Here is a 21375-nt window from a genome sequence, read left to right on the forward strand (position 1 = left end):
CAGGAGAATATTTTAGATGTATACAGTATAAGCACACTGCAACCTCTCCAGTGTGGAAGTTCAGTAAGGCAACGGTCAGGATGATAAGCTGATCAAGACGATGTGCAGACATAGTGCAGTCATTATAGGCTGAACATGGCCTAACTCTCCTTTGTGCAGCCTGTCTGTTCAAGCCTGAGAACCAAAGTCACCAAGCATACCAAGACAAGACAAAGATGCAAACGAGGATTCTAGGGCAACGGTTACTATTGGGAAATTATTTAACTAATTCTCAAGTATTATTGGCATTTAACGTGTAGATTCAATTGGTTATTAACAATTAAAGTAGGTATTATGATTGGAACTTAAATATGCAAATTATAGGATTCATAAGTGCAGAATTTCTCTTGGATCTATACCTGTAGCCAAATAGACAATTTCTGCAAAAAAAAATGGCATTTATTTGTTGAACTTCAGAACAGTTTTGAAACAGCCGCTCTGTTGTACTCCTTGTGCACATGTAAATAGATTGTGATTGAGGAATGAGTGCAAGTTTTGGAAGTCCAATCATCTGGAAATGAAACAGGCAACTATTGATGGTCCTTTTCTCCCAATTAGGAGCAGTTACAGGTAACTGCGGTTTTGCAGGTTTGAAGGACTTATTCATCAGAGATGAGATTGTCAGTGAATTTTAGGGATCCATCTAAGGGAATGACAGATTATGGAAAGCTTCATCCAGACATGCAAAGTCAGAGGATTAGCTAGTACAGAATTTTCTCTTATGATGTAAATTTTCCGCAACTCAACTAAGTGTGCAACAATCAACAAAAAGGAAATACTTAGGATGAATGTGAGATAAAGCAAAGTACAGACAATGTTGCTTATATATTGCAGGTATTGTGGATGACAATATACTGGAAATGCAGCTGATAAAGTCATTTGCATATGGGGAAAGGTGTGCATGATGCAGTTGAAAAATCAGTTCAACAAAGTATACAATGAAGAAGAAATAGAAGGTTCATATCGTGGAGGAACAGAAATGAAATAAAATTTAGTCAATGAACCGAATAATGTACTTGGTATTACACAAGGTCAGAACCATGGAAGGAACACCATTATGTGTATCTACAGTATGCCTAAAGACAATTATACTTCACCTTGATTCCAGGGCAACCTATGATATCAATGCAGTGTAGTCAAATCATGGAAATGCTGTCTGAAGATGGTAAAGATATAAAAAAAATCAAGAGAACTAAGATTGGATTTTATCCAGGAAAATGCCTTAGTTTTGCTTAGAATAGTTACATTACAGCTAATGGGGAAGATAAAGTCACATTGTGAGAGGATTGAGCAAGCACTCACAGCAGCTACAGAACTCACTGATACACATGAAGATGTTTTTTTGCATATCAGAACAGAGAAGCAAGGAAACAAGTCCTAGACGAGAAACTGTTTGCAGTCACCCATATCCATCTGCTGGATGAACTCAGTGGGTTAAATGGCATCTGATGCAGGGTTTTATCCCGAATCATCAGAAATTTCTCTCTCCCCTCACTCCCCAGCAGATACTTGTTGACACATTGATTGCTTGTTATTCCCAGGGTCCAGCATCTACAATGTCTCATGTCTCCTCTATATTCACAAAAAGGTGATCTGTTGAGGGAACATGAGAGTGACTAGTTAAAAATAAATAGATAGATAGATAGATAGATAGATAGATAGATAGAAATGGACACACCTATGCCCTGGTCTCCAGCTTGATATATTGCTGAGAAGATGGGGTGGTACAGTAGTGTAGTGGTTAGCACAACACTTTACGGTACAGTGTCTATAAAAAGTATTTCCCCATCGGGAGTTTTCATGTTTTATTATTTTACGTCATTGAATCACGGTGGTTTTAATTTGGCTTTTTTGACACTGATCAACAGAAAAAGAGTCTTTATTGTCAAAGTGAAAACAGAACTCTACAACGTGATCTAAATTAATTACAAATGTGAAACACAAAATAATTGATTGCATAAATATTCACCCCCCCCCCTTTAATATGACACACCAAATCAACACTGGTCTGGTCAATTGGATTTTAGAAGTCATACAATTAATTAAATGGAGATCTGTTTTTGGAGAACTGTGTGCAAGGAGTTTCAATTGATTGTTGTAAAAATACACCTGTATCTGGAAGGTCCAACTGCTGGTGAGCCAGTATCCCGGCAAAAACTACACCACAAAGACCAAAGAACACACTAAGCAACTGCGCAAAAAAGTTATTGAAAAGCACAAGTCAGGAGATGGATACAAGAAATTTCCAAGTCAATGAGTATCCCCTGGAGTACTGTTGTCAATCATCAAGAAATGGAAAGAGTATGGCACAGCTGTAAATCTGCCTAGAGCAGTCCATCCTCAAAAACTGAGTGACCGTGCAAGAAGGGGAGTAGTGAGGGAGGCCGGCAAGAGACCTGTGACAACCATGGAGGAATTACAAGCTTCAGTGGTTGAGATGGGAGAGACTGTGCATGTTGTCCGGGTGCTTCCCCAATTACAGCTTTATGGGAGAGTAGCAAAGAGAAAGTCACTGTTGAAAAAAACTTAAATGAAATTGTGACTAGAGTTTGCCAAAAACATATGGGAGACTCTGAAGACAGCTGACAGAAGGTTCTATGGTCTGATAAAACCAAAATTAAGCTTTTTGGCCATCAGGCTAAACGTTATGTTTTGCATAAGCCAAACACCATACATCATTGAAAACACACCATCCCTACCATGGAACATGGTGATGGCTGCATCATGCTGTGGGGATTCTCTGCAGCAGGCCCTGGAAGGCTTCTGAAGGTAGAGGATGAAATGAATGCAGCAAGATACAGGGAAATCCTGGTAGAAATCCTTTTGCCGTCTGCAAGAGAATAGCAACTTGGGAGAAGATTTGTTTTCCAGTAAGATAATGATTCCAAACATAAAGCCAAAGCTACGCAGGAATGGCTTAAAAACAGCAAATTTAATATCGTGGAGTGGCTAAGTCAGAGTCCAGACCTCGATCCAATTGAGAATTTGTGGCTGGACTTGAAAAGTGCTGTTCACTCATGATCCCCATGCAATCTGACAGCTTGAGCAGTTTTGTAACGAAGAATGCTGAAAAATTGTAAAGCTGATTGAGTCTGATCCACACAGTCTCAAGGCTGTAATTGCTGCCAAAGGTACATCTGCTAAATACTGACTTGAAGTGGGTGAATAAATATACAATAAATTACTTCATGTTTTTTATTTGTAATTAATTTAGATCACTTTATAGAGATCTGTTTTCACTTTGACAAGAAAGAATTTTTCTGTTGATCAGTGTCAAAAAACCCCCAAATTAAATCCACTGCCATTCAATGTTGTAATACAATTAAACATGAAAACCTCTGGGGGGTGGGGGGGGTGAATACATTTTATAGGCACTGTACCAGTGACCTGGGCTCAATTCCCGCAGGTTTCTACGTTCTCCCCGTGACTGTGTGGGGTTCCTCCAGTTTCCTCCCACAGTCCAAAATTGTACCGGTTGGTGAGTTAATTGGTCATTGTAAATTGTACCGTGATTAGGCTAGGGTTAAACCAGGGATTTCTGGCTAGCACGACTCGAAGGGCTGGAAGGGCCTATTCTGTGCTGTATCTCAATAAATAAAAATCGATGCAAATTAATCTTGATTCAAGAGATTTTAATGGAGAAATCTGGGGAAATCACAACCCTTTTAAAATGATAGAGCCAAGCAGGGAAAGGGTTCTCACAATGTTGCTAAAGCTTTATGAGGACTGTCCATACAGTTTTAGGAGAATTATATTTTGTGATCCCTTGCTTGATAGAAAGAATCTCTAAGTGGTAAACTTGCATGCCAGTAGATTCAAAGATTCAAAGCACATTTATTATCAAAGAATGTATAAATTATACATCTTGAACTTTGTCTGCTTATAGGTAGTCACAAAGTAGGAAAGTTTAAAAAACCCAATTAAAAAAAACCCCACTGAGCAGGAAAAGAAAGCAAAGAGAGGGAGAGAGAGCGAACATATCGCACAAACAGTAGAAGCAAGCCAACAGCATTCAGAACAAAACTGTGATCCAGATCTGCTCCCGGAGCAGCCAGGGAAAGCTTAAGTCTAGCCTCAGTCCCCAGTTTTCACTCCGGCATGGCAGCAATGCAGAGTAGCCAGATCAGTTCACAGCCTCCTTGCCATGGAGAAAGGAATAAATATTCATATGAGTCGCAGAGAAAGGAGTGAACGATTGTAGGCAATAATAGCATATCCACTTCAGAAGGAGCTATTTGCTGTGATATTTGGTTTCACCAGTAAATATGGAGATCTGAATACATGCAGAGTAATCACAAGATATGCAAGATCGTTGTTTAATGAATCACCATGAAGTACCAAAGGTGTTGCTGAGAATGCTGGAGGACACAGACTTTAGAAGTGTCCTGCCAAAGATGCATGTACCTAACACGCGTAGCCAAATCTCTCTCAAGGATACAAGCAGTGCCTTTGAACTTGAGCTTGAGACAATCAGAATGCTGTGACATATTTTAGTCTGCAGCCGTTGATGCAGGAGACCGAGGAGCCCAGAAGTGTGTGACTCAGGCGGGATGGAAATGAAACGTGCTGTTCTCGGAACACATTTCCACATGAGAGGTGAAATGGGCAGTCATGGTGAGCTGATCACCAGAGCTGAAATGGAAATTGTTTCTAAGTCACAAAGCTGTAATAGGATCAAACAAGTTCACTCTTTTCTAGGAGGGAATAATTGTCTTTGCAGAACAGAATTGTCTACTAGCCATGGATGAAAGGAGAGATGGACCATGTGCAGAATTATGAGACTTACAAGTTCCTGGAAAGAAACTAAATAAAGGAAACTGTTTATTTTCAAGTCTCAGGCAAATCCTGGGTTATTTTTCATTACTTTTCATGAATAATTTTCATGTATTTGGGACATGGACTTCTTAGAAAGCACCTATTCTTTGCCAACCATCTGCTTTCAAAAACGTCTGCTAAATATGTCATCCATGGGGGGGCTAGTGGGCCACAACTTACACCAGCCGACTTAATGTGACTCTAAGGATTAACAGTTTGATCACAGATACCATTATTTTCCCTGTGTAATAGAAAGGCACAGACTCCATGAAGATGGCCAACGAATTGCCAAAGAAGGCCACACCATCAGAGTCAGTCTCCTATTTAGAATTCTAGCCTTCTTCAGCAGACTCAAGTTGATGAATTGTGCCGTGCAAAAGCTTAACACAGGTTAAATCCTGGTCTGAGTGGCCATGTAGCTTTCTTCTAGATAGTCAAAGATGGCCCTCCCACATCTCATATAAGTGTGGGTTGGTAAGTTAATTGTCAATTCTCCAGTGGGCTGGTGAGTGCTAGAACCTGAGAGACTTGATAGGAATATTAGGAGATAGAGTGGGGTTAATGAATGATTAGTGTAAATGCGTGCTTAATGTTCAGGGCATACCCAGTGGATGAAAGGCTTGTTTCTGTGCAATATGACTATGAGAAAAGTTGCTGGAAACTTGACATGCAAAAAAAAATGTAGGAGCCAACTAACAAACCAGCTCTCTATTACAGCTGGTGTACTTAACACTGCTAAGGGTTGGAGATGCAGAGAAAATGAAGGCTGCATGTAACTCATATCATATATGACAGAAGAAAATGTCTTCTTTCTTGTTATGTATCAGCTATTTCTCTTCTTTCTCTTTCTCACTCATTAACCTATAAACCAGACAACATCAGCAGCAGTTTCATGGTAAGTTTCTTCATGAGAAGCCTATCTTCATCCATTAATGGAAAAGTTTGCTTTGTCCTATCACTCTCCCCAACTCTCTGCAACTTAAAACAAACTTGTTTTCTCCCTTTCCCAGTTCTTTACCTCAACCCTGAACAGCTCCTCTGTCCACAGTCGCAGCCTGACCTGCTGAGTGTTTGCTTTCTTTTTGATTTTTGTCCTCATTGGCTCCAGGTTTTAGGAAAACCTGGAGGTGAACTTGGAAACAGTGGTGTTCACATGTGCCTTAAGCCCTTTTCTTTCTTGATGGTGGAAGTCATATGCTTGAGATATACTGCATTGCCTTTTGTAAGAGGTACATACTACAGCTGCTGCAGCAGGGGAAGAGGAAATGAATATTTCTGGTGGTAGGTGAGGCACTAGTCAACCAAGCTACATTGTCCCAAATGGCATTAAGCTCCTGAGAATTGCATTCATCCAAGCAAATGGAGGAAATTCCTTCAGGCACTAATCTGTGCCCTGTTGATGGTGGAAGCACTTTAATGCATCAGGAAGTAAGTTACTGGCCCCTGGATACTCAGCCTTTAACCTACTCTTATGATGATGTTATTTATGTTATTGGTCCAGTTTGTGGTCAGTTGTGATCCCTAGTATATTGATGGTGGGAGACTTGGCAATGCTAATGCCATTGAATATCAAGAGTAGATTGTTAAACCAAGTATTGTTTAACGTGGTCATCAGTTGGTATTTTCAGAGTTGCCACCTACCGGCCCAGGTGTAAGTAATGTCTAGGACTCTAGGTCTTTCTACCTTCAGACGTGGACTACTTCATTTGCTGAGCTACAGATAGATTTGATTGGGAGCTTATGGGGAAAAAAGTCAGTAGTTCCTCTGTAAGTAAACTGTTGATTAATTATTGTGTGGCTTCTGTTTGTCAGCAGAAACTTTGGCAATGTATATAACTTAAGAGTGAAAACACATACCATGCACTTTGAAATTCTCCCCTTTTAAGGTTTATGCATGCCACCTTATCAAAGCAACATATTTTAGGAGTTATTTTAGCATCAAAGCAACTGATTAGAACTCTCAAGCATTGCTTGTGAATAAATGCATAACTTAATGCAAAAAAAGAATGCTTTTGTTTAGTAAGATCTGAATTACCATTAATTTAAATCTTGCAAAGATGCAGCAAATTCTGCTAGGGTTCGGCACAAATATAGTCACATTTGGAAAGGAGTTTAATTTTCTTGTAGTTCTGGGCTATACTTTAAACTATATTTCATCTACTTACATTATTTGGCATCTTGGAATCTAAATAAAATTCTGAATACAGTAAAAACTTTATATCTATTTTAAAAATATAACTTAAACAATGATCACATGAATGAATCTTTCCTCTTAGGAAGAATGAGAGCTTGGAAATTAAAATTGTAGCTGTCTTTATGAGCATAAGGAGAGAGTGAAATATAACACTGCTATAATAACAGAGTGAAATATAAACAGCCCACTGTTGTTAGAGAGATGGAATTAATCAGAAAATAAAGAGGAATCTACAGAAGGAGGCAATGGATGTTATAGAAGGAATGAATGAGTATTTATCAAAATACAGACTGCTGCAGGATCTCAACAGATCAAGCAGCATATTTTGGAGGCAAAGGAATAGTTGAAAATTGTGCCTAAAGTAAATGTGGGTCCCTTGGAAGGTGAGAAGGGGGAGTTAATATTGAGTAATATTGAATACTCCCCAATGCCATTAGGCTTTACAATTCTACCGCCAGGACTTAAGAACTTTTTAAAAGCTATTATTAATGCTTTTTGAGATAGTGATTTAGATGCATATCATATTTTTTACTGAGTTAAGTATTGTATGTAATTAGTTTTGCTACAACAAGTGTATGGGACATTGGAAAAAAGTTGAATTTCCCCATGGGGATGAATAAAGTATCTATCTATCTATCTAATTTGGAAATGGATGAGGCCTGAATAACTATTTTCTGTCAGTCTACACAGTGTAAGACACATCTAACATGCCAAGAGGAATGTAATGGATGCTATGGTAAGTCAGGACCTCAATACAATCTGTCACTAAAGAGGTAGTGGTGAGCTAACTAGTAGGCTGAAAGGTAGGCAAAGTTCCTTGGTCCGAATGGGATGCATCCCAGGCTATTGATAGAAATGGCAGAAATTATAGTAGATGTATTTGTATAATTTACCAAAATTCTCTGGACGCAGGGCAGCTCCCAGCAAATTGGTTAGCTAGCTTAACGTCTGTAGTTGAGAAAATGCTTGAAGCTATATCAAGAAAGTTGTCCCAATGTGTTGAAATCAAAGCCAGTGTGAGACTGCACCTGGAATGCATTTCTGGTCTCCCTACTTGAGGAAAGATATAATGGCTTTGAATTCAGTACGGTGGATGCTCACCAGGTTGACTCTGGAGATGAGGGGTTATCAAATGTGGAGATTGAGTCATTTGGATCTATGTAGGATCTTATAAAAACATATCAGATTATGAAAGGGATAGATAAGATAGAGGCAGGAAAGCTGTTTCCTCTGGCAAATGAGACATAGACTCAAGATTCAGGGCAATGGAATAAGCATGGAGATGAGGAGAAACTGCTTTATCCTGAGAGTAGTGAATCTGTGGAATTCTCTGCCCAGGGAAATAGTAACGGCTACCTCACTTATTATATGTAGTACACAGATAGGTTTTTGCATAGCAGGAAACTAATGGCTTTGGGGTTGTTGGAGCTGAGTCCGTGGCCAGATCAGCAATAATCTTATTGAACGACAGAGCATTCATGAAGTAATAAACGTGAAGTAGACAAAACATAGCCCGTTCTTCGTGGTGAAATCATCAAATCCAGATAGGAACAACCACAGGTTCCTAACAGAATTAAAATAGGACATTGCTGAAGACCTATCCATAAACTTCAAAACACCCAGAGATTTAGGGTCAAGTCTCAAGAGAGGAAAGTTGGAAATGTTGCACTTTGTTGGACAAGGGGTTGAGAGGTAGACCTAATAATTTACAGATCAGTCAGTCTAATCTTGATGGTGGGGAATGTTTTGGAAACAATGTTCAGGGACAGAAGTGGCAATTTCTTAGATATGTGTTAATTGATTAGAGAAAACAACATGAATTTGTTAAATATCAATCTTATCTAATTAATGGGATGTTTCTCTGAAAAAGAAACAGATAGAATTGAGAAGGCAAGTACTATTGAGATCCAAAAGATATATAATACTACTTTGTACAGTATTCCTGTCGAAATTTGAATCCTTATAAATAATTTCAATAACAAGGACGGAAAACTGGCTAATTGACTGAAAAGACAGATTCAAGATTGTTTAATGTCATTAACCATTGCTGTGTACATCAACTCCTATATACAAGTCTAATGGAGAATGAAATAATTGTCACTCCAAATCTAATGCAGCACAAAAAATGTAAAATTACAATAATAATAAAAACACAATAAATATAAATACATGAGATAGCTTATATACATAGATCAATTGTTTGTCTATTCAGTGAAGCTAGGCACAGGAGTGTCTGTATATAAAGTGACTGATAAAAAATGATAGAATAATGGCGGTGGGTTCAGGTGTTGATCAGCCTTACTGCTCAGGGAAAGTAACTGTTTTTGAATCTGGTGGTCCTGTTGTGGCTACTATATAGCCTCCTCCCTGATGGGGTGGGGCTAACAGTCCATGAGCAGAATGGGTGGGATCTTTCATAATGCTACTGGCCCTTTACTAACACCTTTCTGTATATATGTCCTTGATGGTGAAGAGGCTGCTGCAGGTGATGCATTGGGCAGTTTTGACTACCCATTGTAGAGCCTTCCTGTCTGCTACAGTGCAGTTCCCACACCATGCAATGATGCAGCTTGTCAGGATACTCTCTACTGTGCCTCTGTAGAATTACATGAGATTAGATGTGCATAGTCCAGCTCTCTTCAGCCTCCTCAGAAAGTAGAGGCATTGGTGAGCTTTCTTGATTGTGTATGATGTGTTCTGAGACAATGAGAGGTTGTGCGAATTGTGCACTCCCAGGAAATTGAAACTGCTTACGGTTCCCAATACTGTGGTGCCCATGTAATGAGGGGTGTGAGTGGTGACTTCTCCTGAAGTAAGTAACCGTTTCCAGTGTCTTGTTGACATAAAGGGAAAGGTTATTTGCCTGGCACCTGGCCAGAAGCTCTTCCATCTCCTCGCTGTAGGCCATCTCATCATTGTTGGTGATGAGCCCCACCACTGTCGTGTCATTGCCAGACTTGGCAATGTGATTGCTTGTGGTTGGCTGTGGTACAACGATGGGCTCAGCACACAGCCCTGGGTGACACCTGTATTGAGGATGATGGGGACATAGGAGCGGTTGTGCATCCTGACTATCTGAGGTCTATTGATAGGAAGTTCAAAACCCAGTTGCACTGTATTTAGACCAAGGAGTAAGAGTTTGTTCACTATGGTCTGTGGGACAACAATGTTGAATGCCAAAGTGAAATCAAGAAACAGCATTCTGACATGTATCCTTGCTTTCTAGGTGTGTCAGGACCAGATGCATGACAGATGTGGGCTTCTGTCAGTAAGTATATTAATGAGTGCCCAATATGGCAGGAATGGAATTTTTGATATGTGCCTTTACCAGCCATTCAAAGCACTTCATGATGATTGTGGAGTAGTCCGTTATTGATTGATTGATTGAGATACAGCATGGAGTAGGCTCTCTGAGCCATGCCGCCCAGCAACCCCCCGATTTAATCCTAGCCTAATTACAGGACAATTTACAATGACCAATTAACCCACCAACCTCTATGTCGTTGGACTGTGGGAGGAAACCTAAGTACCCAAAGGAAGCCCATGTGCTCACGGGGAGAACATACAAACTCCTTAAAGACAGCGGTGGGATTATTTCTGAAGGTGTGGTGTTCATTGGTACAGGGATGGTGGTGGCTGATTTGAAGCATGCGGGGATAGAAATCCGGATGAGTGAGGTGTTGAGGATGTCTGTGAAGTCATCAGTCAGTCAGTGTGCACATCAGTGAACTGACGTACTCCCTGAATATTAGGCCTGGGATGTTGTCTAGCCCTGTCACCTTATGGGGATTGACTCTCTACAGAGTCCTTCTCACATCTACTGCTGTTACAGATAGTTGCTGCTCACCTGGGAGAGGGTAGCCTTCATCACTAGTGTGGTGTACATGCCTTAGCCACCTTTGCTGGTAGCCCGTTCCATATACTGACCACTGTTGCCTCTCAGATTTCTAATTAAATCTCTCCCTTCTCACCTTAAACCTTTGCTTCCTACTTCTTGATTGCACTAACCCTGGGATACATCTAGGAGATCATCTCGCATTGCCCTATGCTCCAAAGAAAGAAACCCCAAACTGTTCAAACCTTCTACCAACAACGTCCTCCTAAATCTTCTCTGAACTCTTTCCAGTTCTCTGGCGTCTCACACAAAAACGTTCTGCAACAACTCAGAGCCATCCTCAACCTTCACACCAGAGGGGCAACATGCTATCCCAGAGTCTCTTTTGTGGCCATAGAATTTTTTTGTCTGTCCTGTTAACCATAATGTCTTCTATCACTGTAGTGCTATCTGACTCCACCATTCCCTCTGAGCCAGTTCTGGTCCCACTTCACACTTATCTGGGTTGACCTCCATCTGCCACTTCTCAGCCCAGTTTTGCATCCTATCAATGTCCCACTGCAACCTCTGACAGCCCTCCACACTGTCCACAACACCCCCAACCTTTGTGTCATCAGCAGATTTACTAACCCATCCATCCACTTCCTCATCCAGATCACTTATAAAAATCACGGAGTAAGGGTCCCAGAACAGATCACTGAAGCACACCACCAGTCACCGACTTCCATGCAGAATATGACTTGTCTACAACCACTCTTTGCCTTCTGTGGGCAAGCCAATTCTGGATCCACAAAGCAATGTCCCCTTGGATCCCATGCCTCCTTACTTTCTCAATAAGCCTTGCATGGGGTACCTTATCAAATGCCTTGCTGAAATCCATATACACTACATCTACTGCTCTGTCTTCATCAATGTGTTTAGTCACATCCTCAAAAAATACAGTCAGGCTTGTAAGGCATGACCTGCCTTTGACAAAGCCATGCTGACTATTCCCAATCATATTATGCCTCTCCAAATGTTCATAAATCCTACCTCTCAGGATCTTCTCCATCAACTTACCAACCACTGAAGTAAGACTCACTGGTCTATAATTTCCTGGGCTATCTCTACTCCCTTTCTTGAATAATAGAACAACATCCACAACCCTCCAATCCTCCGGTACCTCTCCCGTCTCCATTGATGATGCAAAGATCATCGCCAGAGGCTCAGCAATTTCCTCTCTCACCTCCCATAGTAGCCTGGGGTACTTCTCATCCAGTCCTGGTGACTTATCCAACTTGATGCTTTCCGAAAGCTCCAGCGCAACCTTTTTCTTAATATCTTTATGTTCAAGCTTTTCAGTCTGCTATAAGTCATCCATACAATCACCAAGATCCTTTTCTGTAGTGATAACTGAAGCAAGGTACTCATTAAATACCTCTACTATCTTCTCAGGTTCCATATACACTTTTCCACTGTCATACTTGATTGGTTCTATTCTCTCACGTCTTATCCTCTTACTCTTCACATAGATGTAGAAAGCATTGGAGTTTTCCTTAATCCTGTCCACCAAGGCCTTCTCATGGCCCCTTCTGGCTCTTCTACTTTCATTCCTAAGCGCCTTCCTGCTAGCTTTATAATGTTCTAGATGTCTATCATTGCCTGTCTTTTTTTAACCTTTCATAAGCCAGAGGATGTAGCTCATAGTAGAGGAGTGTCTATTTAGAACAGAGATGAGAAGGAATTTCTTTAGCCAGAGGGTGGTGAAACTGTAGAATTCATCACCACAGGTGCTGCGAAGGCCAAGGTTTTGGGTAAATTTAAGGCAGAGGTTGATAGATTCTTGCTTATCCAGGGCATGAAGGGATACAGGGAGATGGTGGGAGATTGGGGCTCAGAGCCATGTTGAAATAGCAGAGCAGATCTAATTCTGCTACTGTATCTTTGTTCTTATGGTATCTGTTCATATAGTTCCAAAGTGCTACTTGTTTCACTTGTAGTAATTTGCATTTGAACACTGATATTAACATGGGAACCTCAAGATCATGCTGCAAGGAGCATTAAATAGAATCCATTCTTGAACTTGCACTCAAAACCATTTATGGGTGTGTCAACAGTATGAGTGGCTGAATGTTTTGCTTATCTCCCTCTTCTAGGAAGCTGTGAGCGTTCAACAAATACATTTTAAAGATTTTTTTCTGTAATTGAGAAACTGTAAATACTCCAAGCCAATTAGCAATTGTTAATATTACTTTTCTGGCTATCATTTGTATTTTATTCATGGCAGGTTGAAGTGGTTGTATCAGTTTATTATTGTTACAAATACTAAAATATAATGAAAATTTGTCTTGCATGCTGTTTAAACGGATCAATCATTACCACGGCTTATGGTCTGTTTGTTCGGAAGTCAAGGTTCCAGTTGCAAAGGAGGATGCTGAGTCCTAGGGTTGGAAGTTCGGAGGAGATTTTGTTTATAACTATGGCATTGAAAGCATATCAACAAAATGCTCTGGAGATGAGTGTGGGGCCTGGGAGATAGCATCTGCTATGGACCAGTTTCAGCAGCAGGGAAATTACAGTGGGTCAGGGTTGTCTGGCAGGCTGGAGACAATTCATGCTTTGACCCCAGTGTCTCAAAGCACTTCATGATGGTGGATGTCAGAGCAATTGGGTGGTATTCATTAAGGGTATTACCTTATTTATCCTAGGCATCAGAAAGATAGTAGTCTTAAAGAAAGTGGGAACCTCGGATTGGAGTAGGAAGAGGTTAAAAATATCTGCAAATACTTGTGTCCACTGATCCATGCAGGATCTGAGGACAAGGATTTGACTGGGAGAAGTGTACAGATGCAGTAGCCCTTCTTCCTGCAAGGCTGCTGAGATTTAAAAAGAGAGGAGTTTCTTTCAGCGGGAGATTTGTTTGGGAGAAGTGCGCAGATGCAGTTGTTTGTCATTATGCAAGGGCACTGAGAAAGTTCCAGGCTAAAAGGGAGACACTGCCTAACGGAGTGGTCATCAAAGGAGCAGTCGTCAGTGTAGAGTGAGTCAGAGTAATAGTGCTTTGGCTCATCCGGGCTTCAGCACGGATGTGCCTAGGTGAGGTAAAGAGGTAAGTTACTTTCACATCTCTTTTTTCCTCTAATTTAAGAATAGTGGGTATGACTGCAAGGCCAGTTTTCTGCTCAAGCTGTCAGATGTCCGGGAGACTTCCAGCCTCCCTGATGGCCACACCTGCACCAGTTGCATCGAGCTGCAGCTCGATGACCTTCAGCTTGTTAGGGAAAGTGAGGTGATTGATAGGAGCTACAGGCAGGTAGTCACATTGGGGCCACAGGAGACAGATAGGTGGGAGGTTGTCAAGAGAGGGAAGGGAGAGCATCAGAGATAGTGGAGAGTACCTCAGTAGCCATCCCCCTTAGCAATAAGTACTCCATTTTGAGTATAGTTGGGGGGGACCTACCTGGGGTAAGCAACAGTGTACCCTGTGGCTTAGAAGGGTAGGGAATGGAAAAGGATGGCAGTGGTAATAGGGGACTCTATAGTTAGGGGGACAGATAGGCAATTCTGTGCATGCAAAAAGAAACAAGGATGGCCGTTTGCCTCCCAGATGCCAGGGTTCGTGATGTCTCTGAGCATGTCCACAATAACCTGAAATGTGAGGGTGAGCAGCCAGAGGTCATGGTACATATTGGTACCAATGACACAGGTAGAAAAAGGCTGGAGATTCTGAAAGTAGAATACAGGGAGTTAGGAAGGAAGCTGAGGAGTATGATCTCAAAGGTAGTAATCTCGGGATTACTGCCTATGCCACGCAACAGTGACTACACGAGTAGAATGAGGTGGAGGATAAATGTGTGGTTGAAGGATTGGAGCAGGGGGCATGGATTCAGATTTTTGGATCACTGGGGCAGGTGTGATCTGTACAAAAAGGATGGGTTGCACTTGAATCTAAGGTGGACCGATATCTTGGTGGGGAGGTTTGCCAGTGCTATTGGGGAGGGTTTAAACTCAAATTGCTGGGGGGTGCAGGTCAAAGTGAAGAGGTAGAAAATGGGGGCAGTTGCACACAAGGAGAGACAGTTTGTGGGGAGTTTGTGAGGAAAGATAGGTAGATGATAGCTTCACTCAACCTGATAGTATGAGATGTAACACACACAGATTTTCAGCATCGGCAGATTTTCTCTTGTTTATTATTTAAGACGTGTCTATTTTAATGCAAGGGGTATCATAAGCAAGGCGGATAAATTTAGAGTGTGGATCAATATGTGGAACTATTAAGTTGTGGTCATTACAGAGACTTGGATGTCTTAGGGGCAGGAATGGCTTCTGAATGTGCTAGACTTTAGGTTTTTCACAAAGAACAGGGAGGGAGGCAAAAGAGGTGGAGGTGTGGCATTGCTAATCAGGAATAGTGTCTTAGCTGCAGAAAAGGAGGAAGTCATGGAGGGATTATATAGTATTAATTGGAAGGCTCTTGGCAGTGTGGAGGATCGGAGAGATTTTGGTGTCCACGTCCATAGGACACTAATAGCTGCTGCGGAAGTTGACAATTTTGTTAAGAAGGCATATGGTGTATTGGCATTCATCAACCATGGGATTGAGTTCAAGAGTTGAGAGGTAACATTACAGCTACAGTATATAAGGCCTTGGTCAGACCGCACTTGGAGTTCTATGTTCAGTTCTGGTCACCTCACTACAGGAAGGATGTGGATACTATAGAAAAAGCATAGAGGACATTTACAAGGCTGTTGCCTGGATTGGAGAGCGTAGCTTATGAGAATAGGTTGAGTGAAATTTGGCCTTTTCTCCTTGGAGTGATGGAGGATGAGAGGTGACCTGATAGAGGCATATAAGATGAGAGGCATTGATCACGTGGATAACCAGAGGCTTTTCCCCAGGGCTGAAATTGCTAACACAAGGGGCATAATTTTAAGATACTTGGAGATAAGTACCGAGGGGATGTCAGGGGTAAGTTTTTCATCCAGGGAGTGGTGGGTGTGTGGAATGCAATACTGGCGACAGTGGCCAAAGGGCCTGTATTGTGCTGTAGATTTCTATGTGCTGTGTTCTATGTTCTAAGGCTGGAGTCACCATCCAGGCCAGATGCTTCCTGTGTGTTCACTCTCTGGAAACTGATTTACTGTCTGCAACAGTGTCTGTGGGAGGCTGTAGGGACAGATGTTCTTTCATTGCTTTTCAAAGAGCAGAGAATTGACAACACCAAATCCAGGAGCATTGATGTAATCAGGGTGGGAGGGAGTGTCGTTGCCAATGATACTGCCTGACTCTCTTTTATAGTTTGTGATAGCATGCAAGCGCTGCCATTATATGTGTCTGGTCGTGAACTCAATTTTGGTCTGGTGTCATCTCTTGGCATACTTGATAGCTTTATGAAGATTGTAGCAGGATATTCTGTATGGATTGGAGTCACCCAGTTAAAACACCACAGACTTGGACTTCGGTACGGTGTAGGTTTCTTAGTTTGCGGAGAATGCAAATATTTTGTTTACGTAATAAATGCACATAGAGCAATAGGTGCATTTTGAGCAGAGTCGAGAGTGTATTTTTACTTCTTTTGCATTGGCTAGATCCCAAAAATAAAAAAATAAGCCTAGTTGTTTTATTGTACCTGTGGTGAACTAGATATACCTGTCTGACTGCTCCTGTGGCTCCTCCCACAGACCCTGCTGACTGCTCCTGTGGCTCCTCCCACAGACCCCTGTATAAAGGCGACTGTGGTCTGCTGCTCTCCCTCATTTTCCCAGGATGTAGTGTTGTTCTTCCAGTCAATAAAAGCCGATATCTCACTTCCTAAGTCTCAGCGTGAGTTATTGATGGTGCATCAATACCAGTGAACCAAAGACATGACCCAATGACCAGGAAAGCCAAATTTAAAATTAAATGTAGTGGGGTGTAATACCTAAAGCTTGCAAATGGACTGACAGTAATTTGAACTGATTTAAGTTACTAACACCACTCAAAAACTATTTTCTCACTTCCTGCAAATACTCTGGATGCCTGTTACTAGAACAGATGCTCTGCTTCTCAGATTTTCCAGTCAAAATATTTATAGAAGAGATGGGCACATAGATATGAACTTGCACATTTGCATTTCCACAGCACCCTTCATTCCTGATATAAATTATAGGTACTGAAGTCTGAAATGTTTCCCTGGGTGTTCTTTCCAGTGTTGTAAGATCTGTAAGATCAGTATGATAGCTGTTATATCTGTATGATCAATGAACACTTACCAGTAGCAGCATGAGGAAATTATATGCTTTTCCACTCAATACAACTCCATCAGTCAACAAGTCCATCAATTGCAACCCTACCTAATATTCATGTATCCTCAACTCACTCACACGCATGTCAGTACTCCAGCACTCAGCAGCATTTAAAGGGTGAATAGGCTGAGTAGATGTTTCAGGATAAGGACCCTTTATTAGTAACACAAGAGATTCTGCAGATCTGGAAATCCAGAATAACACATATCAAATTCTGGAGGAGCTCGGCAGGTCAGGCAGCATCTATAGGGTGGAATAACCTTTTGGGCCGAGACTCTTCATTAGAACTGGAAAGGAAGGGGGAAGAAGCCAGGGGAGGGAAGGGGAAGAAGTACAGATTGGCAGGTAATAGGTAAAGCCAGGTAAGGGAGAAGGGGGATGAAATGAGAAGCTGGGAGGTGATAGGTGGAAAAGGTAAAGAGGTGAAAAAGAAGGAGTCTAATAGGAGAGGAGAGTGGACCAGGAGAGAAAAGGAAGGAGGAGGGCACCAGATGGAGGAGATAGGCAAGTGAGGAGAAGAGAAGTGAACAGGGGAGCCAGAATGAGGAATGGAAAAACAAACGAGAGAAGAAGCGGGAGGGAGGTATTGATAGAAGTTAGAGAGATCATTACTCACGCCATCAGATTAAAGGTGAGCCAGACAAAAATGAATGAAGCAACATTTCAACTATTGGGGTTATCTACTGCACCCAGTGTTCCCAGTGCAGCTTCCTCTAGATTAGTGAGACTTGACGAAAATTGGGGACCACTTTGTTGAGCACAACAGATGGGATTTTAGAGTGGCCACCCATTTTGATTCTAATTCTCATACCTGTTCTGACATGTCGGCCCATAGCCTCTTTTACTGCCACAATGAGGATACTCTAGGATTGGAGGAGCACAACCTCATATCCATCTGGGTAGCCTCCAACCTGATGGCATGTTCATTGATTTCTCTAACTTTCAGTAATTTCTCCTTATCCTCCTTCCCTCTTTTTCTATTTTCCATTCTAGTTGCCGTCTCCTTACCTGCTTATCACCACTCTCTGGTGTCCCCTCTCCTTCCCTTTCTCCCATGGTCCTCTCTCCATTCTTGTCATATTCCTTTGTCTTTACCTTTTCCGCCTACCACTTCCCAGCTTCTCATTTGACACCCCCCTCCTCCACCCACCTAGCCCTACCTTCCTCCTCACTTGACTTCCTCTATCACCAGCCAGCTTGTACTTCTCTCTCTTTTCCCACCTGGCTTCTTTCCCCTTCCAGTCTTGAGGAAGTGCCTTGGCCCAATGTGTTGACTGTCTATTCCTCTGTATAGATGCTGTCTGACCTGCTGCTGAGTTCTTCTAGTATTTTATGTGTGTTACCCTTTATTAGTTTTTGTTTTTAATAACTGGATGTTCAACAACTTTGCTTAACCAGATTCATTAAGAACCTGCTTGCTGTTACAGAACTGAACGTGGAAATAATTTTCACATAAATAGGCATCAAGTTCTATATTGATATAGTCCAAAAATTAAACCAATGGAGAATTACATTATTGTTATCCAAAAGCAAATTAATATAAAAAATAGATGCTAGAAAAGCTCAGCAGTTCAAAAAACATCTCTGAAAAGCATCAAATCGACTTAAACTGTGACCTGTATCTATGCTGGGGTTCTGACCATGATGTCGGATTCTTATAAACTCAACCTCGAGTCATGTTTGAATGACAAAAGAAAGCAGGAGATGCATGAAAGCTCTTTAGGTTTATCTAAGATAATGCCTGTATGTAAAACTGAGGCTCTCCTGAATTTTTTTTTGGTTTTTTGCTGGTTAAATAGGATTTGTTTGTTCTTTAAATTTTCTTGAAAACCACTTGTACAGAGTAATGTTATAACCAACAGCAGCCAATTAAAATTCGGCACAGTATTAATTTAGCTCACAGTAATGACTTGTAAATGGAATGGTTAATAATTTGCGCTTTATATCTAAGAGATTTTAATGGGTTACCTGTAAATGTTATTGAATACTATCAGCACAATAGATAGGCACACAAATACAGAAAATGAATTCAAAATTTTCAGTTAACAACAGTAAGACTTGGATTTGACTTGAGTAGGGAAAATCCCTGTTCTCATTTGATGGTAACCATGAATATCTGAACAATCAGCTATCCTAGAAGTTCACCTGGAAGTATAGGCTATTAGAATCCTGGAACAGATGGAAGCTTACAAGGATAGTCAGATTACGATTTGAAGCTTCAATCCATTGCTAGCCTAGCGTCTTAATACCCAAGGTCTGACATGCCTCTGTAAATGAGACTAGTCAACTTCAGTCTAAGTACAGTATTTGTTTTGAAATAGGTTGTGTTAAAAGCTGAAACAGATCCTAAACAGATCAAGGGGCTAGCTAAGGAATAAAATGTATTACCAAATGGAAAATGCTCACAATCCAAATTTAACACCTACTGAAACCTTTAAAACTTCAGCTGTGAGGATAGTAAAGGCACTATTATTGAAGCAATTCCTGTGAGCAAACATTTAGTAAGCTAATTACAAGCCACAACCAAAGCCAGATATTTCTCTTCTTGAGTTTAGCCTCTGAGTAGAATACTTATTTTTCACTTTTTAATTAATTCATTATTCAAGCCTGACCACATTACAATCGTTATTTTTCAGCTGGTGGGATCAGTAGGATTATGTAATCCCTGAAATGGACAACTTTCATAGCAAAACTCGTGTTAATTTTAAATTGTAGATTTTTTCTTTGGTTTGTAATTTTACTTCGAGCAAGACTTGCTGTTCGGTTGGGCATATCAAATGCTACTGTCTAGTAACAATATGTAGTTAATAACAGTAAATGTATAATGAGTATCTGAAAGAGAAAGCATAATATCTTGCCAGAAATGATTTCATTATTCATTTTTTATTTCAGAATAAGCCTTGCCTAAAATTGTGGTTATAGTTTCATAGAACTAGACTTCTTTTGATGGATTAAATTGGTGATTATTAAAATAAATAGGGTAGTGGTATAAGGCACCGTGTTAAATTATATAAAATCATTACAGAGAGAATAGTTTGATCATTCATCTCAGAATGAACATTCTAGTCATCAGACTAGAGCGTAGTTTTAACTTTCTACTCTTTATGTAACCATTTGAGAATAAACTTATGGTTACATAAATAGAGTAGAAAGAGAAGGTACATTCTAGTCTGATGAATGCAATTGTTCTTTCATATTTTGAGTGATATTATTCTGCCTACGCCCTTGCTATTAATAATAAGAGAATGTTTTTGATTAGCATCTCTGGAAACCTCTAAAACATGTTGCAGATTTTTTGATAATTACTCAGTTGTGAGCACTGACGCTAACATGAGGATTATTTTATATGAAAAGTTATTGCACGCAAGTTTGTGAATTAGCTTTACTCACTTACCTATTTGTAAATGTTGCGTTATTTTATGAATTTTCTATTGAGACTGTTAATCTGGCAGCTGCAATGAGTGTGCCTGTGTGTGTTCCAGAGTCTGGTATCGTTGGTGTGATGCTGTCCAAACACAAGATAATCGAGACTGGTTTCTGTAGCTGACCAGTTCTGTTAGTTTGCTTTGTCAATACAAAAGGTAATTACGATTGATTTACAATATGTACAGTAGCAAGATGGTATAATATGCTCTATTCTCAACTTTGATATTGAAATTAGTTTTCTTGTGCTTGCTGAGCATGAAAACAGACAGCAATCTTTACAGCAAGGGAACACAAGGTAATGACCAATGCTGGAATTTACAGCAAAAAAAATGGTACCTATAGACACAAAGAGGTGGTCAATATTTTAGTTTGAAGCCCTGTATTAGGTCTTGGTGTACAGAGGGAAGATACCCAATATATAGAAGTGAGAGAGAAGAGTGTGACAGAGGCTGGTAGGAGGTAGGTGGAACAAATTGAGGGGAAAATAATGGTCAAAGGTGTATCCACAGACATCTGGATTGACCCCAGCTATATCTGCCCCTTTGTTGGGTTTATGGAACCATCATTGATCCAAAGTTACTCTAGCACCCCTTCCTAACTCTTTGTCTGCTACATCAATGACTTTTGTTGCTGCATCTTGCATTCTTGCAGAACTCATCAATCTTAGCAGCTTTACTGCTAACTTCCACCCTGCTGTCAAATTCACCTGGAGTTTTTCTGACACCTTGTGCCTTTTCTGGATCTCTAGGCCCCCATCTCATGGTACAAACCTGCCACCAATATCTATTATTAAATCCACCAAT

At 40.7% G+C, this 21375-nt stretch overlaps 1 protein-coding gene across 10 annotated transcripts in view; it reads left to right on the forward strand.

Annotated features, from left to right (window-relative positions):
• The window catches only part of LOC140740746 (beta-1,3-galactosyl-O-glycosyl-glycoprotein beta-1,6-N-acetylglucosaminyltransferase-like), a 74534-nt gene that overhangs the window by 15171 nt on the left and 37988 nt on the right, over nt 1-21375 (forward strand). For 6 of the 10 annotated variants that reach the window (XM_073070237.1, XM_073070260.1, XM_073070297.1 and 3 more), the window contains one exon: nt 10275-10316. The exons of 2 other annotated variants lie outside the window; for them this stretch is intronic. The gene's annotated coding sequence lies outside the window, so the exon portion shown is untranslated. Of the gene's footprint in view, nt 1-10274; nt 10317-20628; nt 20728-21375 lie in introns of all 10 variants that reach the window. 2 more of the 10 variants (XM_073070244.1, XM_073070293.1) reach the window with 1 other exon arrangement.

Source organism: Hemitrygon akajei, chromosome 2 (assembly GCF_048418815.1).
Source record: "Hemitrygon akajei chromosome 2, sHemAka1.3, whole genome shotgun sequence".
Taxonomy (NCBI): Eukaryota; Metazoa; Chordata; class Chondrichthyes; order Myliobatiformes; family Dasyatidae; genus Hemitrygon; species Hemitrygon akajei.